Below are 14,807 nucleotides of genomic sequence, written 5' to 3'. Positions count from 1 at the left end.
ATTTATCTCTGGCACGCCTCCCGCGAAACCCACATTCTCAACGTATTGTCCCGCACTACATTCGTAGTGCCCCCGCTCATTATACACATTACTCGCGCCGCGTTGCCGATTCCCGTAAGAGTTCGGGCACTGTTTGCGCATTCGCAAACATGTGCGAAAGAACAGATACCATCTTAGTACATATACCGTCAAAAATTTTTGCTCAATATCCAACACTGACTTCGTAGGGCGGCACCTACGGTGACGTATGCACCGATCTTATTATTTCTTGAGAAGGCTATTATGATGCGGCATCATGTAGAGTATTTCAGAGCGAGTGAAAATTTGTCCACGCTGGGAGTCGAACCCGGTTCTCTCGCTTGTCACGGGTGTCGCCATAACCACTTTTTAAATTTTTTCCTGTATTCCCCGCTTTTCTCGAGAGGTCACCTTACCATTCTTTTGCCCCTCTACAGGAAAGGGAAACTACGAAACAAAGGTCTACTTGGCACAGCCAATTTTGTCCTACGAAAAAAGGAACTGCCTGTCTTCAGGCGTTGGCACCTATCTAAGATTAACGCAAAACAATTAACCTGTCATTAAAAGAGGATAGGAAAGGAAGGAGAGCAGCGATAAAAATGAAAGTAGTTTTGTAGGGGCTCTTTTTGTACTATGTTAGTCCATTTTGTTGATCGGCGACTCCATGGAGTGCTGTGAGCACAACGAACATATACGTGAAATTAGAAGGAAGGTCAGCGTTGGCCGTAATATTGATTGTTTATTAATAGCAAAATCGATTTTCAATCACGTTGTGATCATCTTCAGTGCTGTGGTGTACAAATTAAACTCATAGTCACTGGTATCAAATTATTATCAGTAAGCAAAGCTAAGAAACGATCAAAAAATGTTCAAATGTGTGTGAAATCTTATGGGACTTAACTGCTAAGGTCATCAGTCCCTCAGCTTACACACTACTTTAACTAAATTATACTAAGGACAAACACACAAACCCATGCCCCAGGGAGGACTCGAACCTCCGCCGGGACCAGCCGCACAGTCCATGACTGCAGCGCCTAAGACCGTTCAGCTAATCCCGCGCGGCTAAGAAACGATCACAATCGTGATAGGCACTGGTATCAAGTTGTTATCACTAACCAAAGCCAATAAACGATCACAAATGTTTTTTAGCTTTGGTTACTGATAATAACTTGATACCTGTAACTATGAGTTTAATTTGTACACCACAGCACTGAAGATGATCACTATGTGATTGAAACTCGATTTTGCTATCAATAAACAATCGTTTTTTAGCTTTGGTTACTGATAATAACTTGATACCAGTGACTATGACTTTTATGTGTACACCACAGTACTGAAGATGATCACTATGTGATTGAAAATCGATTTTGCTATCTATAAACAATCAATATTACGGCCAACACCGACCTTCCTTCTAAATACTTCTTTTTTTATGTACCTTCGCGAAAGTATTAAGGGGGATTCCGTTTGTAGTTTGTTCAGGGCGTCAGGTCGGCAAAATAAACAAAATGAACAACACGGCCGGTCGTGAAAGGCACTCCATAGAAAACTATAAAAGAACTGCTGGTATCTAGGGTTGCGAAAAAGTTCACAATGTCGATCATTATAGTACCACTTCGACTTTTCGAGTACGCTTCCAGGAGCGCCCCAACTCTCCATTTGTCCAGGTGACTACCTTCCCTTGCACTCGTATTTTGTTACCGTGATTTCCGCGCAGGGTGAGACTGATTTCTTTCGTCATTGCCTTGCTCTGACATGAAATACTGCAGTGCAGTGTCAACAGCCACATTCAGTTAAGAATGAACTCGTAAACTGCGATTATGCTTTCGCATCAGCTGCAGAATATTTCACAACAAATGAAAATTTGTGGCGGACTAGGACTCGGAACCGGCGACCGTTCGCGACAAGTGCGAAATCCAGGTTCGATTCTAGGCGCTTCAGTCCGGAACCGCGATGCTGCTACGGTCACAGGTTCGAAGCCTGTCTCGGGCATGGATGTGTGTGATGTCCTTAGTTAGGTTTAAGTAGTTCTAAGTCTAGGGGACTGATGACGTCAGATGTTAAGTCTCGTGGTGCTTAGAGCCATTTGAACCAGGTTCGATTCCTTATCCGTCACAAATTGTCATTCGTTCTGAAATATTCTACGACTGATTCGAAACCATAATTGCAATTTCAGACTTCATTCTCAATTCAACACGGATGTGGATCGTCAAACCAGTGTCTGAGACGCTACACTGCAGTATTATGAGTTCGTAACTTACGAAAATTAGCATGTTATTAGCCCCTATAGAGTAGCTGTATATGGGCACGACATGTTGGCAAGCGGCCCCCGAGTACTATACGTTAAATGTCGGCACCTTTCGGAAAAATTCGTGTCGACTGTTGATTATTTCAGATTGCTGCCACTCTCAGCGACCTCAAACTTGTGATGCGGTAAATGCCTGACGAAGTGTTGTTTCGTTGTCTGTGTCAACAGATGATGAAATGATTAATAACGATAACTGTACTGATTTTTAAACGCATTATACAATTTTGTGTTCTGATGATCAAATGATAAATAACAGCAATTGTACTTATTTTTAAATGCGTTATGAAGTATGATACACGACACAAATGTGTATTAAATGTTTTGAATGTCATCTTTTTCTCTATTGGTAATGCTATGGTACAAGAGTCTTAATTTAATTTCATATTTCTTGGTACAAATATATACCAAATTCACGAATTCATTTTACGGTACTTAAATTCGAAGTTTATACCGCAGCATCCGATCGGTACGAGACGCGGACGCCCGTGAGCTTTTAGTACTGCAGTACGAACAGTAAAACATTCCCCCTATCAAATTCTCCAAACAGGCGGTGGCCGCGCTACTACCCCTCTGCCCCTGAGGTAAGTGGTTAAATTTTCTTGGCTAACTGCCGCATCCATCTACATTAATTAAAATGAAGCATATATTAAAATATTACTGTCTCTATAAGCATTTTCGTTGTTACAGAGCCGGAAAACTGACTCTTAAAAAGCTCTTAATTCTAGCTGACATCTCTGAATTCGGATGCTAGTTGCTAGTTGCATTATATTACAAAATAGGGATACTACTTCATTCGGGCCGCATGTGACTCGCCAGCCGAAGTTTGACGACCACCCTTTAAGCAACTTAGAGAACTCATGGAAAATCTAAATCTGGATTTTCTAACTGGTATTGGAAACAGCTACTCTCGAAAGTTAGTCCAACAGCTTACCATTGGCCCTCGTTGCTCAATCTGTATGAAATAATGTATGAAGGTCATCAACCCAAAGTTGCTTTGAATGACACAGTACTTTACTATGTATGATCCTATAGTAGGCGATATGATCTTGCTTTTTTTCGACTTTTGGACTGACCTTTCTGAGAAACCCTTAATTATACCATAGTCTCGTAACCACGACATTTTTGTCAGTATCATTGCCATAGGGGACAGAAGGTGTGACAGATGAAGTTCTTAGCACTGACGAATGATTGAACTGCAAATTTTGTAGTCCGACACTTAACGACAGAGCTGCCGAACCACAGATGTTCTCACATGATGAAAAGATTGATTACTTACTACGTAGCTAATACTGCAACAATATTTCTACGTCCGCACGAGGTTTAAACCTCAAAATTCTTCTCAAAGATGGATAGTACTAAAACCTCAGAACTAGTTTGCTACATCTATATCTATGTGGACTTCCTACAACTCGCACTTAACTGCCTGGCAGAGGGTTCGTCGAACCACCTCTACAACAGTTCTCTATTGTTCCACTTTCTGAAAGAAGAAACGAACACCTATACCTTTCCGTGATAGCATTGATATCCCTTATTTAGGTCTATATAGGTCGGTGTCAACAAACTATTTTCCCATTCGATGGAGAAAGTTGGTGACTGAAATTTCTTGAGACGATTCCGCCGCAGCGAAAAACGCCTTTGTTTTAATGATGACCACCAAAAATCCTATAGCATGTCCGTGACACTCTCAACTCTATTTCCCGATAACACAAAACGTGCTGCTCTTCTTTCAACTTTCTCGATGTACTCCGTGAATCCTGTTAGGTAAGGAGCCCACACCGCACAGTAATACTAAAAAAACGACGGACAAGCGTAGTGGAGGCAGTCTCTTTAGTAGATCTGTTGCAGCTTTTAACAAGGGAACCTCCCCATCGCACCCCCCCCAGATTTAGTTATGAGTCGGCACAGTGGATAGACCTTGAAGAACTGAACACAGATCAATCGAGAAAACAGGAAGAAGTTGTGTGGAACTATGAAAAACATAAGCAAAATATACAAACTGAGTAGTCCATGCGCAAGATAGGCATCATCAAGGATAGTGTGTCTTCAGTTGCGCCGTGGTCCCGTGGTTAGCGTGAGCATCTGCGGAACGAAAAGACCTTCGTTCAAGTCTTCCCTCTACTGAAAAGTTTATTTTCGCATAGTTATGATCTGTCCGTTCGTTCATTGACGTCTCTGTTCACTGTAAGAAGTTTAGTGTCTGTGTTTTGCGACCGCACCCCAAAACCGTGTGATTAGTAGACGAAACGACGTGCCTCTCCAATGGGAACCGAAAACATTTGATCGCAAGGTCATAGGTCAACCGATTCCTCCACAGGAAAACACGTCTGATATATTCTATACGACACTGGTGACGGCATGTGCGTCACATGACAGGAATATGTTGTCGACCCACCTAACTTGTACACTTGGCGAATGGGTAAAAAGATTCTTCTACCTTGACCGATTTAGATTTTCCTCCCAAAACTTGATGAAAACATAAAAAATTAAACTTTTCACTCGAGAGAATACTTGAACCAAGGACCTCTGGCTCCGCAGCTGCTCACACAAACCACGGGACCACGGCGCTCCTGAGCTCACACTCTCCTTGATGTTGCATATCTTGCACATGGACTATTTTTTCATAGTTCCACACAACTTCTTCCTGTTTTCTCGATTGATCTGTGTTCAGTTTTTCAAGACCTATACAATGTGCCAACTTATAACTAAATCTGAGGGAGGTGCGATGGGGAGGTTCCCTTGTAAGTGTTTTGCCAATAAAACGCACTCTCTGTTTCACCTTTCCCACAACATTTGCTGTGTGTTCTTTCCAACTGAAGTTGTTCGTAACTGCAAATCCTAGATATTTAGTTAAATTTACGGCCTTTAGATCTGACTAATTTATCATGTAACTGTAGTTTAACGAATCCCTTTTAGCATTCATGTGAATGACCTCGCTCTTATCATTATTTAGGGTCAATTATCAACTATCGCACCATACAGATATCGTTTCTAAGTCGTTTTGGAATTTGTTTGGATCTTCTGATGACTTTAATAGACGATAAACGACAGCATCATCTGCAAGCAACCCAAGATGGCTGCTCGGATTGTCTTCTAAATCGTTTATATAGACAAAAACAGCAGAGGGCACACAACACTGCCTAGTGGGATGCCAGAAATCACTTCTGTTTCACTGGATGACTTTCCGTCAATTACCAAGAACTGACCTCTCAGACAGTAAATCACGAATCCATTCACATAACTGGGACGATGTTCCATAAGCACGCAAATTGATCACAAGCCGCTTGGGAGGTACAGTGTCAAAAGCCTTCTGGAAATTTATAAATGCGGAATAAATTTGAAATCCCTTGTCAATAGCACTCAACGCTTCGTGTGAGTAAAGAGATAACTGTGTTGCACAAGAACGATGCTTTCTAAATCTGTGTTGACTGTGTGTCAGTAGACCGTTCTCATGGTGGTAGTCATAACGTTCGAACACAACACACGTTCCAAAATCCTGCTGCATATCGACGTTAATGATATGGGTATGTAATTTAGTGGATTACTCCGACTGCCTTTCCTGAAAATTGGTGTGACTTGCGCAACTTTCCAGTCATTGGGTGCGATTTTTTCGTCGAGTTTTTAAGTGTGCAGCTACTGCATCAGCATACTCTGAAAAGAACGTAGTTGGTACACAGTCTGGACCTTAAGACTTGCTTTTATTAAGTTGCTTCACTACGCCAAGAATATATATTTCTAAGTTTCTGCCGGCCTTTGTGGCCGAGCGGTTCTTGGCGCTTCAGTCTGGAACCGCGCGATCGCTACGGTCGCAGGTTCGAATCCTGCCTCGGGCATGGATGTGTGTGATGTCCTTAGGATAGTTAGGTTTAATTAGCTCAAAGTTCTAGGGGACTGATGACCACAGATGTTAAGTCCCATAGTGCTCAGAGACATTTGAACCATTTTCTAAGTTACTCATGTTGGCAGCTGTTCTTGATTTGAGTTCTGGAGTGTTAACTTCTGTCTTTTTGGTGAAGTAATTTCAGAAGGCTATGAGTAGTAACTGTCCTTTGGCAGCTCTTTCATCGGTAGCATTTGCATTGCTATCGTGCAGACAAGGCATCCATTGTACCTTGCCGCTAGCATACTCCACGTACGACCAGAATCTCTTTGGAATTTCTGCCAGGTTTCTAGTCAAAGTTTCGTTGTGGAAGCATCTCGCAATGAAGTTCGGGCTAAATTTTGAGCTTCTGTAAAAGATCGTCGGTCTTGGAGATTTTACGTTCGTTTAAATTTGGTATGTTTTTATCGTTGTTTCTCCAACAGTGTTCTGACCGGTTTTGTGTACCAAGGGGGATCAGCTCCGTCGTTTGTTAATTTATTGCTGTCGATACTATTTCTTTGAGTGCAAGCCAGTCTCGTCTACACCTACCGGTATATCGTTAATGTGGAAGGAGTGGAGATTGTTTCTCAGGAAGATGTCAAGTGAATTTTTGTCTGCTGTTTTGAACAGGTTAGCATTCGTTTATTTTTGGAGGATTTAGGAGTTACAATACTCAGTCTCGCCACAACAACCCTGTGTTCATTAATCCCTGTATCCGTTTTGGTGATCATTATTAGCTCATTATTATTCGTTGCTAAGAGCTCAAGTGTGTTTTTATAACCGTTTACTATTCTAATGGACTCATGAACTAACTATAATACAGCAATTACTTTGCAGGATCTTACAGTACTTGTTTCTTTTTCTGTGTGAAATGTGACATGGTATGAGATACAGTCCAGCGTGGCTTACTACATTTGCTTGTGCCCGCGCTAATTGTTAATCTTATCTCATACATAGCTGGAAATACTGACAAAATTGCCATACACTAGTAAATACTTCTTAAAATTCTATTACACATGTGTTGTCGGTAACATGGTGTGATGAATTAGGGGCACAAAGACACAATAGAAATTTTGAAATAACGGGTCGAGAAAATCAAAAATATACCGACACCGGTTAGTAGACATTGATATGGGGTGTGACTACCATTTATCTTGATCTCGCTTTCGGCTTGATCTCTGCTGGGGCACTCTCAGCACACTTTCAACGAGGTGTCTGAAGGTCTATGCAGGATTGACAGCCCATGCTTCCTCATGAGCCGTATCCAGAGAAGCTATTGAAGTTGGACGTTGGCGTGCTGAGAAGAGCCGACTTTCCACCGGGCTCTTGTCGGGACACTGGGCAGTCAGTCCATGTAAGTAATGTTATTGTATACAAACATTCGCCTCACAGATGACGCTTTATGACAGGCTGCATTATTATGCTGATATACTCGAACTATCCTCTACTGTTCACAGTACACAATGCCGTAAAACTTCACATGCGTCATGTAACGTTTTCTTAAGCACTATAAGCGGATCAAACCATAAGCATACCATAACACCACCTCCTCCGTGCTTCGCTGTTGCCACTACACATGATGGCAGGTGGCGCTCACCGGGCATTCGCCAAACTCAAACCCTTGCAATGAATTACCAAAGAGAATAGTGTGTTTCCAAATCACTCATTTCCACTGAAAAGCACCGTAGCTCTTCACGCCACCTAAAGCGTCGCTTAGCAATGCCTACAGAAATGTTCGTCTTGTAAGTGGCTGCTCGACCAAAGCATCCCATTCCTTTTAAGTCCTGACGGACAGTCACTGCGCTAGTTGGACTTTCAAACTCATGAACGATTCGTTCCGGTGATTCCGTGTGATTTTTTTCAGCCACCCTCCGCCATGCACTACAGACCCAGTCCGACAGCGCATGAGGTCTGCTATCCTTGGTTCAGCTGTGGTTCTTCCTTTGCGTTTCCACTTCATTGCCAAATAACCAAGAGTCGACCTGGCAACTTTAGAAGAGGGGAAATGTTTCTGACAGATTTGTTTCTCAGCTACATCAAATGAATAGTAAGCGTTTGAGGTCTCTTTCTGCAGAACGACGCATTCTTTCGTCAATAGTTCTCTGCTGGCAATGCAGTACTCTCCGCCGCCTCTTATTCAGGCACGTGAGCCTCTCGTGACATACGGCGGTCAACTCTGCGTGACCTATAGGTATCCGTATCACCGCACGAAGAGAAAGCTAGCAAAAATGATTTTGTAGAAATACATATAAATGGGTGGAAACGATTCTCTCTCTTGTACCGAGGACCATACAGTTAGAAAATAGCCAACGTAAAATTCCCGTTCATTCAGCAATTTTGGAAGATAGCCAAAACCATCGGAGTACAAATACATGCATTAGTATTGGTCCAATGGCTCTGAGCACTATGGGACTCAACTGCTGTGGTCATAAGTCCCCTAGAACTTAGAACTACTTAAACCTAACTAACCTAAGGACATCACACACATCCATGCCCGAGGCAGGATTCGAACCTGTGACCGTAGCGGTCGTGCGGTTCCAGACTGTAGCGCCTTAAACCGCGCGGCCACTCCGGCCGGCACATTAGTATTCTGAGCAAAACTTGTCAGTTCAACGACCAGACCCCCTCTCCCTCAGTCTCCCCCCGCCCCTTGTGCACCATTCAATCTTGTCGGAACACACCGAGCGATGTGGCGCAGTGCTTAGCACACTGGACTGTCATTCACGAGCACGACGGTACAAACACGCCAACCATGATTTAGGTTTTCCGTGGTTTCCCTAAATCACTTCAGGAAAATTCTTCCTCTGAAAGGGCATGGTAGATTTCCTACCCCACTCTTCCCTAATCTGAGATTGTGCTACACCTCTAATGACCTCGTTGTCGACGGAACGTTAAACACTAATATCCTCCTCCTCCTCCTTTGTCGGAACGAACAGGAATCTCCTGCCGACTACGTGTTCGCTGAGCACGCGCCGGAAACATGGAGGAAAAGACGTTCTAGGCGCCCCGAGAGATTAGCCGAGCGGTCTAGGGCGCTGCAGTCACGGACTGTGCGGCTGGTCCCGGCGGAGGTTCGAGTCCTCTCTCGGGCATGGGTGTGTGTGTTTGTCCTTAGGATAATTTACGTTACGTAGTGTATAAGCTTAGGGACGGATGACCTTAACAGCTAAGTCCCATAAGATGGTTCAAATGGCTCTGAGCACTATGGGACTCAACTGCTGTGGTCATCAGTCCCCTAGAACTTAGAACTACTTAAAACTAACTAACCTAAGGACATCACACAACACCCAGCCATCACGAGGCAGAGAAAATCCCTGACCCCGCCGGGAATCGAACCCGTGAACCCGGGCGTGGGAAGCGAGAACGCTACCGCACGACCACGAGATGCGGGCTAATCCCATAAGATTTCACACATTTTTGAACATTCTAGGCCCACTGTGGCTTTGAAGATCTGAGTTCACAACTGCTAATATGCTTCAGTCCAAGGAAACAAAGGAGCTACCAAACTAGAATTAATAAGTAGGACGTAAAAGATGGTAAAAGGGATTAAATGACTCCTTTCAAGCTCGTGAGAAGAAAAAGACTGATATTGTGCAATTTCGTTATTTGTAAAAGGAAGTGAGTAACAACGATCGTGTAACAGAAGTAGTACAGTCTTCATTTGGTTCCTACACACATACGCTGTTGCACGATATGAGCTCATTAGTAACTTTCTACCAGGTGTTCCCTAAATCGTGATGCCTTTGTTGATGTACAGGTTTTCACATGGTACTGAGATTGGTACACTGTTTTCTTTCAGACGTTCGTATTCAGTTTGTGGAATGGAGTCCCATGCATGTTGCACTTGGTCGGTCAATACTTGGACAGGTAGTGCGTTATAGGATGTCACTGGAGTTGTCTTCTGATGATGTCCCATATGTGTTCGATTGGATACAGATCTGGTGATCGACCAGGCCAAGGCAACAAGTCGACACTCTGCATAGCTTGCTGGGTTACAACAGCGGTATGTGGGCGAGCGTTATTCTGTTCGAAAATACCTCTTGGAGAGGTGTTTATGAATGGTAGCGCAATAGGTCGAATCATTATGCTAACGTATAAATTGGCAGTCAGGATGCATGGGATAGCCGCGAGACTGCTCTTGCTGTTATTTTAGATCGCGCCCCAGACCTTAACTCCAGGGGTAAGTTCAGTGTGTCAAGCTCGCAGACAGGCTGCTTGCAGCCCCTCAACTAGCCAAATCACTGGCACCAAGGCAAAACCAGCTTTCATCAGAAAGTACAACAGACATCCATCCGGCCCTGCGATGAGCTCTCGCTTAACATCACTTATATCGCAAATGGCGGTGGTTTGGGGTTAGTGAAAAGCACGCTACGGGGCGTCTGGCTTGGAGCTGTCCTTGAAGTAACTAACTTGTAACAGTTCGTTGTGTCAATGTGACGTCAACTGCTGTTCAAATTGGTGCTGCAGATGCAGTATGATGCGCTAGAGCCACACGCCGAAGACACTGATACTTCCTTTGAGTAGTGACACGAAGTTAGGTCTTCTTGGGACCGTACCTGCTCGTGACTACCGCCCCAGCAATAATGTACACAGGCTGCATTCCTGTCAAGAATTTATTCACTGTCGCAGAAGGAACATTCAGCATCTCATAGCCCTATTACAAGATCTCGTTCAAATTCTGTGCGCTGTTGATAATGGCTTCGTTTTCGTCTTAAACACATTCTTGGCTAACATCAACTCACCAATTCCAGTAAGGCAACTAACTCTCAGAACGGTTTCAGGGTGTATTTAAAGTGAACCTGATTTGCATCCTCATAGTGGCACTACTAGCGCCACTCTTAAGCGACTGGTGTGGAACTGGAACCTACTTCATCTTTCAAATGTATAAACACGCCTACTAACTTCCGTTTATGTCACATAACTCCTTCTTGGTGCAGAGATTCTTTTTGCCGTCCGTGTGCATCTCTAAAACTGGCAATCGCAGTAGTTGGACACACTCAGATGCAAGACAGTGAAGAAATCCCGTGTAACAAAGAAATACTTCAATCGATCGACGAAAGAAGCAGGTGCCAAAATGTTCAGGAAATTTCAGGAGTGCATAAAGGTAAAACACACAGGAAAGAAATAAATGGGAAGCGCTTGTGAGCCAAGGCGAATTGGCTGCAGGAAAAATATGAAGAAATCGAAAAAGAACTGATACAGCATACAGGAATGTCAAAATAACAGTGAAATTAAAGGCGAAGATATCAACATTAAGAGTGCAAAGGGAATTTCGCCGCTAAACACAGAAGAGAGAGTGGATAGGCTGAAAGTGTAAATTGAAGGCTTTTCCGACGGGAAGAGTTGTCAGATGACGTGACTCAAGAAGAAATATGAGGCGATATGGAAGACATAGGAGATACGGTAATAGGGGTAGATAGTATTTCTGTGGAATTTATTAGCTCACTGGGGGAATAGCAACCAGGTGAATATTCCAGTTGGTATGTAGAATCCATGAGTCTAGAGACATACCGTGAAACTTCCCGCAAAATGTGATACACACAGTGCCGAAGATAACAAGGGTAAGTAAAAAGCGAGAACTATCTCACAATCAGTGTAACACCTCATTCGTTCACGTCACTGAAAATAATAATATACAAAACGTGGAAAATATGAAACTGAGCATAACCGCTTTGGATTTCGGAAAGACAAAGGCTAGAGAGAGGCAGTTCTGACATTTCGATTAATAATGGAAGCAAGACGCAGAAAAATATAGATATGTTCACAGGATTTGCTGACCAGAAAAAAGCGTTGGACAACACAAAGTGGCACAAGATGTTCGAAATTGTCTATCTTTATGGGTGACTAAAAATTCGAGTCAAATTTATATAGAACTTGACACTATGAGCCCAATTATCAGTGAGGTTGCACCCCCTCTTGCCTGGAAGCACGCACTGAACAGGTTGTGAAGGGTCTCGTAATGCCGTTGCACCCTCTCTCAAGGCGAGCAGCCCCGCGACTTGTAACGGGTCTTTGATATCCTCGATGTTGGCACTTGGACAGGTTTGAATTTCGATCTGGCCCAGATATCTTCGAATCTAACTGGCCACGTGAATACCTCAGCTTCACGCAGACTGTTACCAAAGACAAGTGACATATGTAGACGAATATTATCCTGTTGAGAAGCGGCTCCAAGATACGGTCACGTGGAACACAGGAAGCAGATTGCCCGTGACCTACCGCTGTGCTGTCAGAATCAGTACCACCAGTGACGTAAACCTGTACTTGATGGCTCCATACAATAAGACGCCAGGAATAAGCTACGTGTCCGAACCAGGTTTCATTCTACTCATTCTCTCATTACCACTCCATATAATGCTGTCACCACTCTCAGTTCAACGGATAATTTAAGACACAATTGTCACGGACCGCATGAAAAAGGATGATTGTCCATGAAGGAACTAAACCCTTTCTTATGAGGCTGCTGAACAACCCATCGAGGTCTCCAGCCTGCATTGCTTTTGCTAGTGTGGGGTCAGCTTACATATTCTTTATTCTCATAATGCACTTATGCGGTTTTATGTTGAAATCTCTGTGAAAATTTCCAATTCCTCTTATACTAGTAGAAAGAAACCTATCCCTTAATTTTTCTTTGTCGTCTGACAGATATTTATATTTCAGTAGGAATAAAGCTACGACATTTCTTTTGACATCTCTGTAATTTGTAGAGAGACAGCGTTGCTATAAATTTCGCTTCATTGTTTTTACAACAGTTTCAAGCAAAAGCTCCAAAGAGTGCAGCTAGAATCGCTCAGCATTTGAATGGAAGTTCTCTAATGTCAGTTCAGACGCATACGACTGAAGGGAGGCTGTAAAACACCGACAGTGAAACCGCTGATTGGCAAAAACGAGATAACCTGGGGATTCCAACACACAGAAGATACGACGTCGAAAGACAGAATGTGGCAAAGAAAAACTTCAAATTTGAAATGTAGGAAAAGATAAAAACTGTTAAGAAATATTTGCATAAAAGCCTCTCGGGTTTACAGTCGCATAAATTCGTAGGGCAACTGAAGCGTTTCTAGGAGACTCTCTCTGTATAGATTATGGGCAGTAAAAGAGATGAGATTCTTATCAAAACGATGTGGTTAGCGTGTGAATTCACAACGTGTGAACTCAGAGGAGCTTTTGTAGCAGTGACACGTAAAACTGATCTTCCTCCGCCAACATCACTCTCTCATATGGGCAAGTGAATGCAATCTGGTTAATACGTTCGTTCAGCAAGAAGTTAATACGTTCGTTCAGCAAGAAAAAAAACTTGTTGTTGTTGTGGTCTTCAGACCTGAGACTGGTTTGATGCAGCTCTCCATGCTACCCTATCCTGTGCAAGCTTCTTCATCTCCCAGTACTTACTGCAACCTACACTCTTTTGAATCTGCTTAGTGCATTCATCTCTTGGTCTCCCTCTACGACTTTTACCCTCCACACTGCCCTCCAATGCTAAATTTGTGATCCCTTGATGCCTCAGAGCATGTCCTACCAAACGGTCCCTTCTTCTAGTCAAGTTATGCCACAAACTCCTCTTCTCCCCAATTCTGTTCAATACCTATTCATTATTTATGTGGTCTACCCATTCAATCTTCAGCATTCTTCTGTAGCACCACATTTCTAAAGCTTCTATTCTTGTCCAAACTATTTATCGTCCATGTTTCACTTCCATACAAGGCTACACTCCATACAAATACTTTCAGAAACGACTTCCTGACACTTAAATCTATACTCGATGTTAATAAATTTCTCTTCTTCACAAACGTTTTCCTTGCCATTGTGAGTCTACATTTTGTATCCTCTCTACTTCTACCATCATCAGTTATTTTGCTCCCCAAATAGCAAAACTCATTTACTACTTTAAGTGCCTTATTTCCTAATCTAATTCACTCAGCATCACTCGACTTCATTCGACTACATTCCATTATCCTCGTTTTGCTTTTGTTGATGTTTATCTTATATACTCCTTTCAAGACACTGTCCATTCCGTTCAACTGATCTTCCAAGTCCTTTGCTGTCTCTGACAGAATTACAATGTCATCGGCAAACCTTAAAGTTTTTGCTTCTTCTCCATGGATTTTAATACCTACTCCGAATTTTTCTTTTGTTTCTTTTACTGCTTGCTCAATATACAGATTGAATAACATCGGGGAGAGGCTACAACCCTGTCTCACTCCCTTCCCAACCACTGCTTCCCTTTCATGCCCCTCCACTCTTATAACTGCCATCTGGTTTCTGTACAAATTGAAAGTAGCCTTTCGCTCCCTGTATTTTACCCCTGCCACCTTTAGAATTTCAAAGAGAGTATTGCAGTCAACACTGTCAAAAGCTTTCTCTAAGTGTACAAATGCTAGAAACGTAGGTTTGCCTTTCCTTAATCTCCCTTCTAACAAGGGAACCTCCCCATCGCACCCCCCTCAGATGTAGTTATAAGTTGGCACAGTGGATAGGCCTTGAAAAACTGAACACAGATCAATCGAGAAAACAGGAAGAAGTTGCGTGGAACTATGAAAAAAATAAGCAAAATATACAAACTGGGTAGTCCATGTGCAAGATAGGCAACATCAAGGACTGCGTGAGCTAGGGAGTGCCGTG

The sequence above is a fragment of the Schistocerca cancellata genome, chromosome 5 (assembly GCF_023864275.1).
Source record: "Schistocerca cancellata isolate TAMUIC-IGC-003103 chromosome 5, iqSchCanc2.1, whole genome shotgun sequence".
NCBI classification, from domain to species: Eukaryota; Metazoa; Arthropoda; class Insecta; order Orthoptera; family Acrididae; genus Schistocerca; species Schistocerca cancellata.
The sequence above is the reverse complement of the archived record's forward strand: the minus strand, read 5'-3'. Positions refer to the sequence as shown.